The sequence below is a fragment of the Triturus cristatus genome, chromosome 12 (genome assembly GCF_964204655.1).
Source record: "Triturus cristatus chromosome 12, aTriCri1.1, whole genome shotgun sequence".
Lineage (NCBI taxonomy): Eukaryota > Metazoa > Chordata > Amphibia > Caudata > Salamandridae > Triturus > Triturus cristatus.
The window spans coordinates 249,524,624-249,537,616 of record NC_140595.1 but is presented as its reverse complement, the minus strand read 5'-3'; positions in this window follow the sequence as shown (position 1 = coordinate 249,537,616).

Sequence of the window (12,993 nt, the reverse complement as noted above, 5' to 3'; positions counted from 1 at the left end):
GGTTAAGGTCTTAACTCTTACTCTGGCCTACTGGTTAAGGTCTTAACTCTTACTCCGGCCTAATGGTTAAGGTCTTAACTCTTACTCTGGCCTACTGGTGAAGGTATTAACTCTTACTCTGGCCTAATAGCTAAGGTCTTAAAATCGTACTATGGCCTACAGGTTAAGGTCTTAACTCTTACTCTGGCCTACTGGTTAAGGTCTTAACTTGTACTCCGGCCTAATAGCTAAGGTCTTAGACTAGTACTCTGGCTTACTGGTTAAGGTCTTAACTCTTACTCTGGCCTAATAGCTAAGGTCTTAACTCTTACTCTGGCCTACTGGTTAAGGTCTTAACTCTTACTCTGGCCTGATAGCTAAGGTCTTAGACTCGTACTATGGCGTACAGGTTAAGGTCTTAACTCTTACTCTGGCCTACTGGTTAAGCTCTTAACTCTTACTCTGGCCTACTGGTTAAGCTCTTAACTCTTACTCTGGCCTACTGGTTAAGGTCTTAACTCTTACTCTGGCCTAATAGCTAAGGTCTTAGACTCGTACTCTGGCCTAATGGTTAAGGTCTTAACTCTTACTCTGGCCTACTGGTTAAGGTCTTAACTCTTACTCTGGGCTAATAGCTAAGGTCTGAACTCTTACTCTGGCCTAATAGCTAAGGTCTTAGACTCATACTATGGCCTAATAGCTAAGGTCTTAGACTCGTACTCTGGCCTAATAGCTAAGGTCTTAACTCTTACTCTGGCCTACTGGTTAAGGTCTTAACTCTTACTCTGGCCCACTGGTTAAGGTCTTAACTCTTACTCTGGCCTAATAGCTAAGGTCTTAGACTCGAACTCTGGCCTAATAGCTAAGGTCTTAGACTCGTACTCTGGCCTAATGGTTAAGGTCTTAACTCTTACTCTGGCCTACTGGTTAAGGTCTTAACTCTTACTCTGGCCTAATAGCTAAGGTCTTAGACTCGTACTCTGGCCTAATGGTTAAGGTCTTAACTCTTACTCTGGCCTACTGGTTAAGGTCTTAACTCTTACTCTGGCCTACTGGTTAAGGTCTTAACTCTAACTCTGGCCTAATAGATAAGGTCTTAGACTCGTACTCTGGCCTAATAGCTAAGGTCTTAGACTCGTACTCTGGCCCAATGGTTAAGGTCTTAACTCTTACTCTGGCCTACTGGTTAAGGTCTTAACTCTTACTCCGGCCTAATGGTTAAGGTCTTAACTCTTACTCTGGCCTACTGGGTAAGGTCTTAACTCTTACTCTGGCCTAATAGCTAAGGTCGTAGACTCGTACTCTGGCCAACAGGTTAAGGTCTTAACTCTTACTCTGGCCTAATAGCTAAGGTCTTAACTCTTACTCTGGCCTACAGTTTAAGGTCTTAACTCTTACTCTGGCCTAATAGATAAGGTCCTAACTCTTACTCTGGCCTAATGGCTAAGGTCTTAACTCTTACTCTGGCCTACTGGTGAAGGTATTAACTCTTACTCTGGCCTAATAGCTAAGGTCTTAACTCTTACTCTGGCCTACAGTTTAAGGTCCTAACTCTTACTCTGGCCTAATAGATAAGGTCCTAACTCTTACTCCGGCCTAATGGTTAAGGTCTTAACTCTTACTCTGGCCTACTGGTGAAGGTATTAACTCTTACTCTGGCCTAATAGCTAAGGTCTTAAAATCGTACTATGGCCTACAGGTTAAGGTCTTAACTCTTACTCTGGCCTACTGGGTAAGGTCTTAACTCTTACTCTGGCCTAATAGCTAAGGTCGTAGACTCGTACTCTGGCCAACAGGTTAAAGTCTTAACTCTTACTCTGGCCTAATAGCTAAGGTCTTAACTCTTACTCTGGCCTACAGTTTAAGGTCTTAACTCTTACTCTGGCCTAATAGATAAGGTCCTAACTCTTACTCTGGCCTAATGGCTAAGGTCTTAGACTCGTACTCTGGCCTACTGGTTAAGGTCTTAACTCTTACTCTGGCCTAATAGCTAAGGTCTTAAAATCGTACTATGGCCTACAGGTTAAGGTCTTAACTCTTACTCTGGCCTACTGGGTAAGGTCTTAACTCTTACTCTGGCCTAATAGCTAAGGTCGTAGACTCATACTCTGGCCAACAGGTTAAGGTCTTAACTCTTACTTTGGCCTAATAGCTAAGGTCTTAACTCTTACTCTGGCCTACAGTTTAAGGTCTTAACTCTTACTCTGGCCTAATAGATAAGTTCCTAATTCTTACTCTGGCCTAATGGCTAAGGTCTTAGACTCGTACTCTGACCTAATGGTTAAGGTCTTAACTCTTACTCTGGCCTACTGGTTAAGGTCTTAACTCTTACTCTGGGCTAATAGCTAAGGTCTTAACTCTTACTCTGGCCTAATAGCTAAGGTCTTAACTCTTACTCTGGCCTAATAGATACGGTCTTAGACTCGTACTCTGGCCTAATAGCTAAGGTCTTAGAGTCGTACTCTGGCCTACTGGTTAAGGTCTTAACTCTTACTCTGGCCTAATAGCTAAGGTCTTGGACTCGTACTCTGGCCTAATGGTTAAGGTCTTAAATCTTACTCTGGCCTACTGGTTAAGGTCGTAACACTTACTCTGGCCTAATAGCTAAGGTCTTAGACTCGTACTCTGGCCTAATGGTTAAGGTCTTAACTTTTACTCTGGCCTACTGGTTAAGGTCTTAACTCTTACTTTGGTCTACAGGTTAAGGTCTTAACTCTTACTCTGGCCTAATAGCTAAGGTCTTAAAGCCGTACTCTGGCCTAATAGCTAAGGTCTTAACTCTTACTCTGGCCTCCTGGTTAAGGTTTTAACACTTACTCTGGCCTACTGGTTAAGGTCTTAACTCTTACTCTGGCCTAATAGCTAAGGTATTAGACTCGTATTCTGGCCTACAGGTTAAGGTCTTAACTCTTACTCTGGCCTAATAGCTAAGGTCTTAGACTCGTACTCTGGCCTAATAGCTAAGGTCTTAACTCTTACTCTGGCCTACTGGTTAAGGTCTTAACTCTTACTCTGGCCTACTGGTTAAGGTCTTAACTCTTACTTTGGCCTAATAGCTAAGGTCTTAGACTCGTACTCTGGCCTAATGGTTAAGGTCTTAACTCTTACTCTGGCCTAATAGCTAAGGTCTTAGACTTGTCCTCTTGCCTAATAGATAAGGTCTTAACTCTTACTCTGGCCTACTGGTTAAAGTCTTAACTCTTACTCTGGCCTACTGGTTATGGTCTTAACTCTTACTCTGGCCCACTGGTTAAGGTCTTAACTTGTACTCCGGCCTAATAGCTAAGGTCTTAGACTCGTACTCTGGCCTACTGGTTAAGGTCTTAACTCTTACTCTGGCCTAATAGCTAAGGTCTTAACTCTTACTCTGGCTGAATAGCTAAGGTCTTAGACTCGTACTATGGCCTACAGGTTAAGGTCTTAACTCTTACTCTGGCCTAACAGCTAAGGTTTTAACTCTTACTCTGGCCTACTGGTTAAGGTCTTACCTCTTTCTCTGGCCTAATAGCTAAGGTCTTAACTCTTACTCTGGCCTAATAGCTAAGGTCTTAGACTCATACTCTGGCCTAATGGTTAAGGTCTTAACTCTTACTCTGGCCTTCTGGTTAAGGTCTTAACTCTTACTCTGGCCTAATAGCTAAGGTCTTAGACTTGTACTCTGGCCTACTGGTTAAGGTCTTAACTCTTACTCTGGCCTAATCGCTAAGGTCTTAGACTTGAACTCTGGTCTAATGGTTAAGGTCTTAACTCTTACTCTGGCCTAATAGCTAAGGTCTTAGACTCGTACTCTGGTCTAATGGTTAAGGTCTTTAACTCTTACTCTGGCCTACTGGTTAAGGTCTTAACTCTTACTCTGGCCTAATAGCTAAGGTCTTAGACATGTACTATGGCCTACAGGTTAAGGTCTTAACTCTTACTCTGCCCTACTGGTTAAGGTCTTAACTCTTACTCTGGCCTGATAGCTAAGGTCTTAGACTCGTACTATGGCGTACAGGTTAAGGTCTTAACTCTTACTCTGGCCTACTGGTTAAGGTCTTAACTCTTACTCTGGCCTAATAGCTAAGGTCTTAACTCTTACTCTGGCCTAATAGCTAAGGTCTTAGACTCGTACTATGGCCCAATAGCTAAGCTCTTAGAATCGTACTATGGCCTACAGGTTAAGGTCTTAACTCTTACTCTGGCCTACTGGGTAAGGTCTTAACTCTTACTCTGGCCTACTGGTTAAGGTTTTAACTCTAACTCTGGCCTAATAGATAAGGTCTTAGACTCATACTCTGGCCTAATAGCTAAGGTCTTAGACTCGTACTCTGGCCCAATGGTTAAGGTCTTAATTCTTACTCTGGCCTACTGGTTAAGGTCTTAACTCTTACTCCGGCCTAATGGTTAAGGTCTTAACTCTTACTCTGGCCTAATGGTTAATGTCTTAACTCTTACTCTGGCCTACTGGTTAAGGTATTAACTCTTACTCTGGCCTAATAGCTAAGGTCTTAAAATTGTACTATGGCCTACAGGTTAAGGTCTTAACTCTTACTCTGGCCTACTGGGTAAGGTCTTAACTCTTACTCTGGCCTAATAGCTAAGGTCGTAGACTCGTACTCTGGCCTACTGGTTAAGGTCTTAACTCTTACTCCGGCCTAATGGTTAAGGTCTTAACTCTTACTCTGGCCTACTGGTTAAGGTATTAACTCTTACTCTGGCCTAATAGCTAAGGTCTTAAAATTGTACTATGGCCTACAGGTTAAGGTCTTAACTCTTACTCTGGCCTAATAGCTAAGGTCTTAACTCTTATTCTGGCCTAATAGCTAAGGTCTTAGACTCATACTCTGGCCTAATAGCTAAGGTCTTAACTCTTACTCTGGCCTAATAGATAAGGTCCTAACTCTTACTCTGGCCTAATGGCTAAGGTCTTAGACTCGTACTCTGGCCTAATAGCTAAGGTCTTAGAGTCGTACTCTGGCCTAATGGTTAAGGTCCTAACTCTTACTCTGGCCTACTGGTTAAGGTCTTAACTCTTACTCTGGGCTAATAGCTAAGGTCTTAACTCTTACTCTGGCCTAATAGCTAAGGTCTTAACTCTTACTCTGGCCTAATAGCTAAGGTCTTAGACTCGTACTCTGGCCTAATAGCTAAGGTCTTAGAGTCGTACTCTGGCCTACTGGTTAAGGTCTTAACTCTTACTCTGGCCTAATAGCTAAGGTCTTGGACTCGTACTCTGGCCTAATGGTTAAGGTCTTAAATCTTACTCTGGCCTACTGGTTAAGGTCTTAACACTTAACTCTGGCCTAATAGCTAAGGTCTTAGACTCGTACTCTGGCCTAATGGTTAAGGTCTTAACTTTTACTCTGGCCTACTGGTTAAGGTCTTAACTCTTACTTTGGTCTACAGGTTAAGGTCTTAACTCTTACTCTGGCCTAATAGCTAAGGTTTTAACCCCTTCCATGCTCATGACGGAACGGTTCCGTCATGAGCCACGGTTGAGCTGTGCTCATGACGGAACCGTTCCGTCATGGTCCCGCCCGCGCTCGAACCCTTCAGCACCGCGGCGGAATTCGCCCAGCGCTGAAGGGGTTAAAGCCGTACTCTGGCCTAATAGCTAAGGTCTTAACTCTTACTCTGGCCTCCTGGTTAAGGTTTTAACTCTTACTCTGGCCTACTGGTTAAGGTCTTAACTCTTACTCTGGCCTAATAGCTAAGGTATTAGACTCGTATTCTGGCCTACAGGTTAAGGTCTTAACTCTTACTCTGGCCTAATAGCTAAGGTCTTAGACTTGTCCTCTTGCCTAATAGCTAAGGGCTTAACTCTTACTCTGGCCTACTGGTTAAAGTCTTAACTCTTACTCTGGCCTACTGGTTATGGTCTTAACTCTTACTCTGGCCTACTGGTTAAGGTCTTAACTTGTACTCCGGCCTAATAGCTAAGGTCTTAGACTCGTACTCTGGCCTACTGGTTAAGGTCTTAACTCTTACTCTGGCCTAATAGCTAAGGTCTTAACTCTTACTCTGGCTGAATAGCTAAGGTCTTAGACTCGTACTATGGCCTACAGGTTGAGGTCTTAACTCTTACTCTGGCCTAACAGCTAAGGTTTTAACTCTTACTCTGGCCTACTGGTTAAGGTCTTACCTCTTTCTCTGGCCTAATAGCTAAGGTCTTAGACTCATACTCTGGCCTAATGGTTAAGGTCTTAACTCTTACTCTGGCCTTCTGGTTAAGGTCTTAACTCTTACTCTGGCCTAATAGCTAAGGTCTTAGACTCGTACTCTGGCCTAATGGTTAAGGTCTTAACTCTTACTCTGGCCTAATAGCTAAGGTCTTAACTCTTACTCTGGCCTAATAGCTAAGGTCTTAGACTTGTACTCTGGCCTACTGGTTAAGGTCTTAACTCTTACTCTGGCCTAATCGCTAAGGTCTTAGACTTGAACTCTGGTCTAATGGTTAAGGTCTTAACTCTTACTCTGGTCTAATAGCTAAGGTCTTAGACTTGTCCTCTTGCCTAATAGCTAAGGGCTTAACTCTTACTCTGGCCTACTGGTTAAAGTCTTAACTCTTACTCTGGCCTACTGGTTATGGTCTTAACTCTTACTCTGGCCTAATCGCTAAGGTCTTAGACTTGAACTCTGGTCTAATGGTTAAGGTCTTAACTCTTACTCTGGCCTACTGGTTAAGGTCTTAACTCTTACTCTGGCCTAATAGCTAAGGTCTTAACTCTTACTCTGGCTGAATAGCTAAGGTCTTAGACTCGTACTATGGCCTACAGGTTAAGGTCTTAACTCTTACTCTGGCCTAACAGCTAAGGTTTTAACTCTTACTCTGGCCTACTGGTTAAGGTCTTACCTCTTTCTCTGGCCTAATAGATAAGGTCCTAACTCTTACTCTGGCCTAATGGCTAAGGTCTTAGACTCGTACTCTGGCCTAATGGTTAAGGTCTTAACTCTTACTCTGGCCTACTGGTTAAGGTCTTAACTCTTACTCTGGGCTAATAGCTAAGGTCTTAACTCTTACTCTGGCCTAATAGCTAAGGTCTTAACTCTTACTCTGGCCTAATAGCTAAGGTCTTAACTCTTGCTCTGGCCTACTGGTTAAGGTCTTAACTCTTACTTTGGTCTACTGGTTAAGGTCTTAACTCTTACTCTGGCCTTATAGCTAAGGTCTTAGATTCGTACTCTGGCCTACAGGTTAAGGTCTTATCTCTTACTCTGGCCTAATAGCTAAGGTCTTAAAGTCGTACTCTGGCCTAATAGCTAAGGTCTTAACTCTTACTTTGGCCTCCTGGTTAAGGTTTTAACTCTTACTCTGGCCTACTGGTTAAGGTCTTAACTCTTACTCTGGCCTAATAGCTAAGGTATTAGACTCGTACTCTGGCCTTCAGGTTAAGGTCTTAACTCTTACTCTGGCCTACTGGTTAAGGTCTTAACTCTTACTCTGGCCTAATAGCTAAGGTCTTAACTCTTACTCTGGCCTAATAGCTAAGGTCTTAGACTCGTACTATGGCCCAATAGCTAAGGTCTTAGAATCGTACTATGGCCTACAGGTTAAGGTCTTAACTCTTACTCTGGCCTACTGGGTAAGGTCTTAACTCTTACTCTGGCCTAATAGCTAAGGTCGTAGACTCGTACTCTGGCCAACAGGTTAAGGTCTTAACTCTTACTCTGGCCTAATAGCTAAGGTCTTAACTCTTACTCTGGCCTACAGTTTAAGGTCTTAACTCTTACTCTGGCCTAATAGATAAGGTCCTAACTCTTACTCTGGCCTAATGGCTAAGGTCTTAGACTCGTACTCTGGCCTAATGGTTAAGGTCTTAACTCTTACTCTGGCCTACTGGTTAAGGTCTTAACTCTTACTCTGGGCTAATAGCTAAGGTCTTAACTCTTACTCTGGCCTAATAGCTAAGGTCTTGGACTCGTTCTCTGGCCTAATGGTTAAGGTCTTAAATCTTACTCTGGCCTACTGGTTAAGGTCTTAACTCTTACTCTGGCCTAATAGGTAAGGTCTTAGACTCGCACTCTGGCCTAATGGTTAAGGTCTTAACTCTTACTCTGGCCTACTGGTTAAGGTCTTAACTCTTACTTTGGTCTACTGGTTAAGGTCTTAACTCTTACTCTGGCCTAATAGCTAAGGTCTTAGACTCGTACTCTGGCCTACAAGTTAAGGTGTTAACTCTTACTCTGGCCTAATAGCTAAGGTCTTAAAGCAGTACTCTGGCCTAATAGCTAAGGTCTTAACTCTTACTCTGGCCTCCTGGTTAAGGTTTTAACTCTTACTCTGGCCTACTGGTTAAGGTCTTAACTCTTACTCTGGCCTAATAGCTAAGGTATTAGACTCGTATTCTGGCCTACAGGTTAAGTTCTTAACTCTTACTCTGGCCTAATAGCTAAGGTCTTAGACTCGTACTCTGGCCTAATAGCTAAGGTCTTAACTCTTACTCTGGCCTACTGGTTAAAGTCTTAACTCTTACTCTGGCCTACTGGTTATGGTCTTAACTCTTACTCTGGCCTACAGTTTAAGGTCTTAACTCTTACTCTGGCCTAATAGATAAGGTCCTAACTCTTACTCCGGCCTAATGGTTAAGGTCTTAACTCTTACTCTGGCCTACTGGTGAAGGTATTAACTCTTACTCTGGCCTAATAGCTAAGGTCTTAAAATCGTACTATGGCCTACAGGTTAAGGTCTTAACTCTTACTCTGGCCTACTGGGTAAGGTCTTAACTCTTACTCTGGCCTAATAGCTAAGGTCGTAGACTCGTACTCTGGCCAACAGGTTAAAGTCTTAACTCTTACTCTGGCCTAATAGCTAAGGTCTTAACTCTTACTCTGGCCTACAGTTTAAGGTCTTAACTCTTACTCTGGCCTAATAGATAAGGTCCTAACTCTTACTCTGGCCTAATGGCTAAGGTCTTAGACTCGTACTCTGGCCTAATGGTTAAGGTCTTAACTCTTACTCTGGCCTACTGGTTAAGGTCTTAACTCTTACTCTGGCCTAATAGCTAAGGTCTTAAAATCGTACTATGGCCTACAGGTTAAGGTCTTAACTCTTACTCTGGCCTACTGGGTAAGGTCTTAACTCTTACTCTGGCCTAATAGCTAAGGTCGTAGACTCGTACTCTGGCCAACAGGTTAAGGTCTTAACTCTTACTCTGGCCTAATAGCTAAGGTCTTAACTCTTACTCTGGCCTACAGTTTAAGGTCTTAACTCTTACTCTGGCCTAATAGATAAGGTCCTAATTCTTACTCTGGCCTAATGGCTAAGGTCTTAGACTCGTACTCTGGCCTAATGGTTAAGGTCTTAACTCTTACTCTGGCCTACTGGTTAAGGTCTTAACTCTTACTCTGGCCTAATAGCTAAGGTCTTAACTCTTACTCTGGCTGAATAGCTAAGGTCTTAGACTCGTACTATGGCCTACAGGTTAAGGTCTTAACTCTTACTCTGGCCTAACAGCTAAGGTTTTAACTCTTACTCTGGCCTACTGGTTAAGGTCTTACCTCTTTCTCTGGCCTAATAGATAAGGTCCTAACTCTTACTCTGGCCTAATGGCTAAGGTCTTAGACTCGTACTCTGGCCTAATGGTTAAGGTCTTAACTCTTACTCTGGCCTACTGGTTAAGGTCTTAACTCTTACTCTGGGCTAATAGCTAAGGTCTTAACTCTTACTCTGGCCTAATAGCTAAGGTCTTAACTCTTACTCTGGCCTAATAGCTAAGGTCTTAACTCTTGCTCTGGCCTACTGGTTAAGGTCTTAACTCTTACTTTGGTCTACTGGTTAAGGTCTTAACTCTTACTCTGGCCTTATAGCTAAGGTCTTAGATTCGTACTCTGGCCTACAGGTTAAGGTCTTAACTCTTACTCTGGCCTAATAGCTAAGGTCTTAAAGTCGTACTCTGGCCTAATAGCTAAGGTCTTAACTCTTACTCTGGCCTCCTGGTTAAGGTTTTAACTCTTACTCTGGCCTACTGGTTAAGGTCTTAACTCTTACTCTGGCCTAATAGCTAAGGTATTAGACTCGTACTCTGGCCTTCAGGTTAAGGTCTTAACTCTTACTCTGGCCTACTGGTTAAGGTCTTAACTCTTACTCTGGCCTAATAGCTAAGGTCTTAACTCTTACTCTGGCCTAATAGCTAAGGTCTTAGACTCGTACTATGGCCCAATAGCTAAGGTCTTAGAATCGTACTATGGCCTACAGGTTAAGGTCTTAACTCTTACTCTGGCCTACTGGGTAAGGTCTTAACTCTTACTCTGGCCTAATAGCTAAGGTCGTAGACTCGTACTCTGGCCAACAGGTTAAGGTCTTAACTCTTACTCTGGCCTAATAGCTAAGGTCTTAACTCTTACTCTGGCCTACAGTTTAAGGTCTTAACTCTTACTCTGGCCTAATAGATAAGGTCCTAACTCTTACTCTGGCCTAATGGCTAAGGTCTTAGACTCGTACTCTGGCCTAATGGTTAAGGTCTTAACTCTTACTCTGGCCTACTGGTTAAGGTCTTAACTCTTACTCTGGGCTAATAGCTAAGGTCTTAACTCTTACTCTGGCCTAATAGCTAAGGTCTTGGACTCGTTCTCTGGCCTAATGGTTAAGGTCTTAAATCTTACTCTGGCCTACTGGTTAAGGTCTTAACTCTTACTCTGGCCTAATAGGTAAGGTCTTAGACTCGCACTCTGGCCTACAAGTTAAGGTGTTAACTCTTACTCTGGCCTAATAGCTAAGGTCTTAAAGCAGTACTCTGGCCTAATAGCTAAGGTCTTAACTCTTACTCTGGCCTCCTGGTTAAGGTTTTAACTCTTATTCTGGCCTACTGGTTAAGGTCTTAACTCTTACTCTGGCCTAATAGCTAAGGTATTAGACTCGTATTCTGGCCTACAGGTTAAGTTCTTAACTCTTACTCTGGCCTAATAGCTAAGGTCTTAGACTCGTACTCTGGCCTAATAGCTAAGGTCTTAACTCTTACTCTGGCCTACTGGTTAAAGTCTTAACTCTTACTCTGGCCTACTGGTTATGGTCTTAACTCTTACTCTGGCCTACAGTTTAAGGTCTTAACTCTTACTCTGGCCTAATAGATAAGGTCCTAACTCTTACTCCGGCCTAATGGTTAAGGTCTTAACTCTTACTCTGGCCTACTGGTGAAGGTATTAACTCTTACTCTGGCCTAATAGCTAAGGTCTTAAAATCGTACTATGGCCTACAGGTTAAGGTCTTAACTCTTACTCTGGCCTACTGGGTAAGGTCTTAACTCTTACTCTGGCCTAATAGCTAAGGTCGTAGACTCGTACTCTGGCCAACAGGTTAAAGTCTTAACTCTTACTCTGGCCTAATAGCTAAGGTCTTAACTCTTACTCTGGCCTACAGTTTAAGGTCTTAACTCTTACTCTGGCCTAATAGATAAGGTCCTAACTCTTACTCTGGCCTAATGGCTAAGGTCTTAGACTCGTACTCTGGCCTAATGGTTAAGGTCTTAACTCTTACTCTGGCCTACTGGTTAAGGTCTTAACTCTTACTCTGGCCTAATAGCTAAGGTCTTAAAATCGTACTATGGCCTACAGGTTAAGGTCTTAACTCTTACTCTGGCCTACTGGGTAAGGTCTTAACTCTTACTCTGGCCTAATAGCTAAGGTCGTAGACTCGTACTCTGGCCAACAGGTTAAGGTCTTAACTCTTACTCTGGCCTAATAGCTAAGGTCTTAACTCTTACTCTGGCCTACAGTTTAAGGTCTTAACTCTTACTCTGGCCTAATAGATAAGGTCCTAATTCTTACTCTGGCCTAATGGCTAAGGTCTTAGACTCGTACTCTGGCCTAATGGTTAAGGTCTTAACTCTTACTCTGGCCTACTGGTTAAGGTCTTAACTCTTACTCTGGGCTAATAGATACGGTCTTAGACTCGTACTCTGGCCTAATAGCTAAGGTCTTAGAGTCGTACTCTGGCCTACTGGTTAAGGTCTTAACTCTTACTCTGGCCTAATAGCTAAGGTCTTGGACTCGTACTCTGGCCTAATGGTTAAGGTCTTAAATCTTACTCTGGCCTACTGGTTAAGGTCGTAACACTTACTCTGGCCTACTGGTGAAGGTATTAACTCTTACTCTGGCCTAATAGCTAAGGTCTTAAAATCGTACTATGGCCTACAGGTTAAGGTCTTAACTCTTACTCTGGCCTACTGGTTAAGGTCTTAACTTGTACTCCGGCCTAATAGCTAAGGTCTTAGACTAGTACTCTGGCTTACTGGTTAAGGTCTTAACTCTTACTCTGGCCTAATAGCTAAGGTCTTAACTCTTACTCTGGCCTACTGGTTAAGGTCTTAACTCTTACTCTGGCCTGATAGCTAAGGTCTTAGACTCGTACTATGGCGTACAGGTTAAGGTCTTAACTCTTACTCTGGCCTACTGGTTAAGCTCTTAACTCTTACTCTGGCCTACTGGTTAAGCTCTTAACTCTTACTCTGGCCTACTGGTTAAGGTCTTAACTCTTACTCTGGCCTAATAGCTAAGGTCTTAGACTCGTACTCTGGCCTAATGGTTAAGGTCTTAACTCTTACTCTGGCCTACTGGTTAAGGTCTTAACTCTTACTCTGGGCTAATAGCTAAGGTCTGAACTCTTACTCTGGCCTAATAGCTAAGGTCTTAGACTCATACTATGGCCTAATAGCTAAGGTCTTAGACTCGTACTCTGGCCTAATAGCTAAGGTCTTAACTCTTACTCTGGCCTACTGGTTAAGGTCTTAACTCTTACTCTGGCCCACTGGTTAAGGTCTTAACTCTTACTCTGGCCTAATAGCTAAGGTCTTAGACTCGAACTCTGGCCAAATAGCTAAGGTCTTAGACTCGTACTCTGGCCTAATGGTTAAGGTCTTAACTCTTACTCTGGCCTACTGGTTAAGGTCTTAACTCTTACTCTGGCCTAATAGCTAAGGTCTTAGACTCGTACTCTGGCCTAATGGTTAAGGTCTTAACTCTTACTCTGGCCTACTGGTTAAGGTCTTAACTCTTACTCTGGCCTACTGGTTAAGGTCTTAACTCTAACTCTGGCCTAAT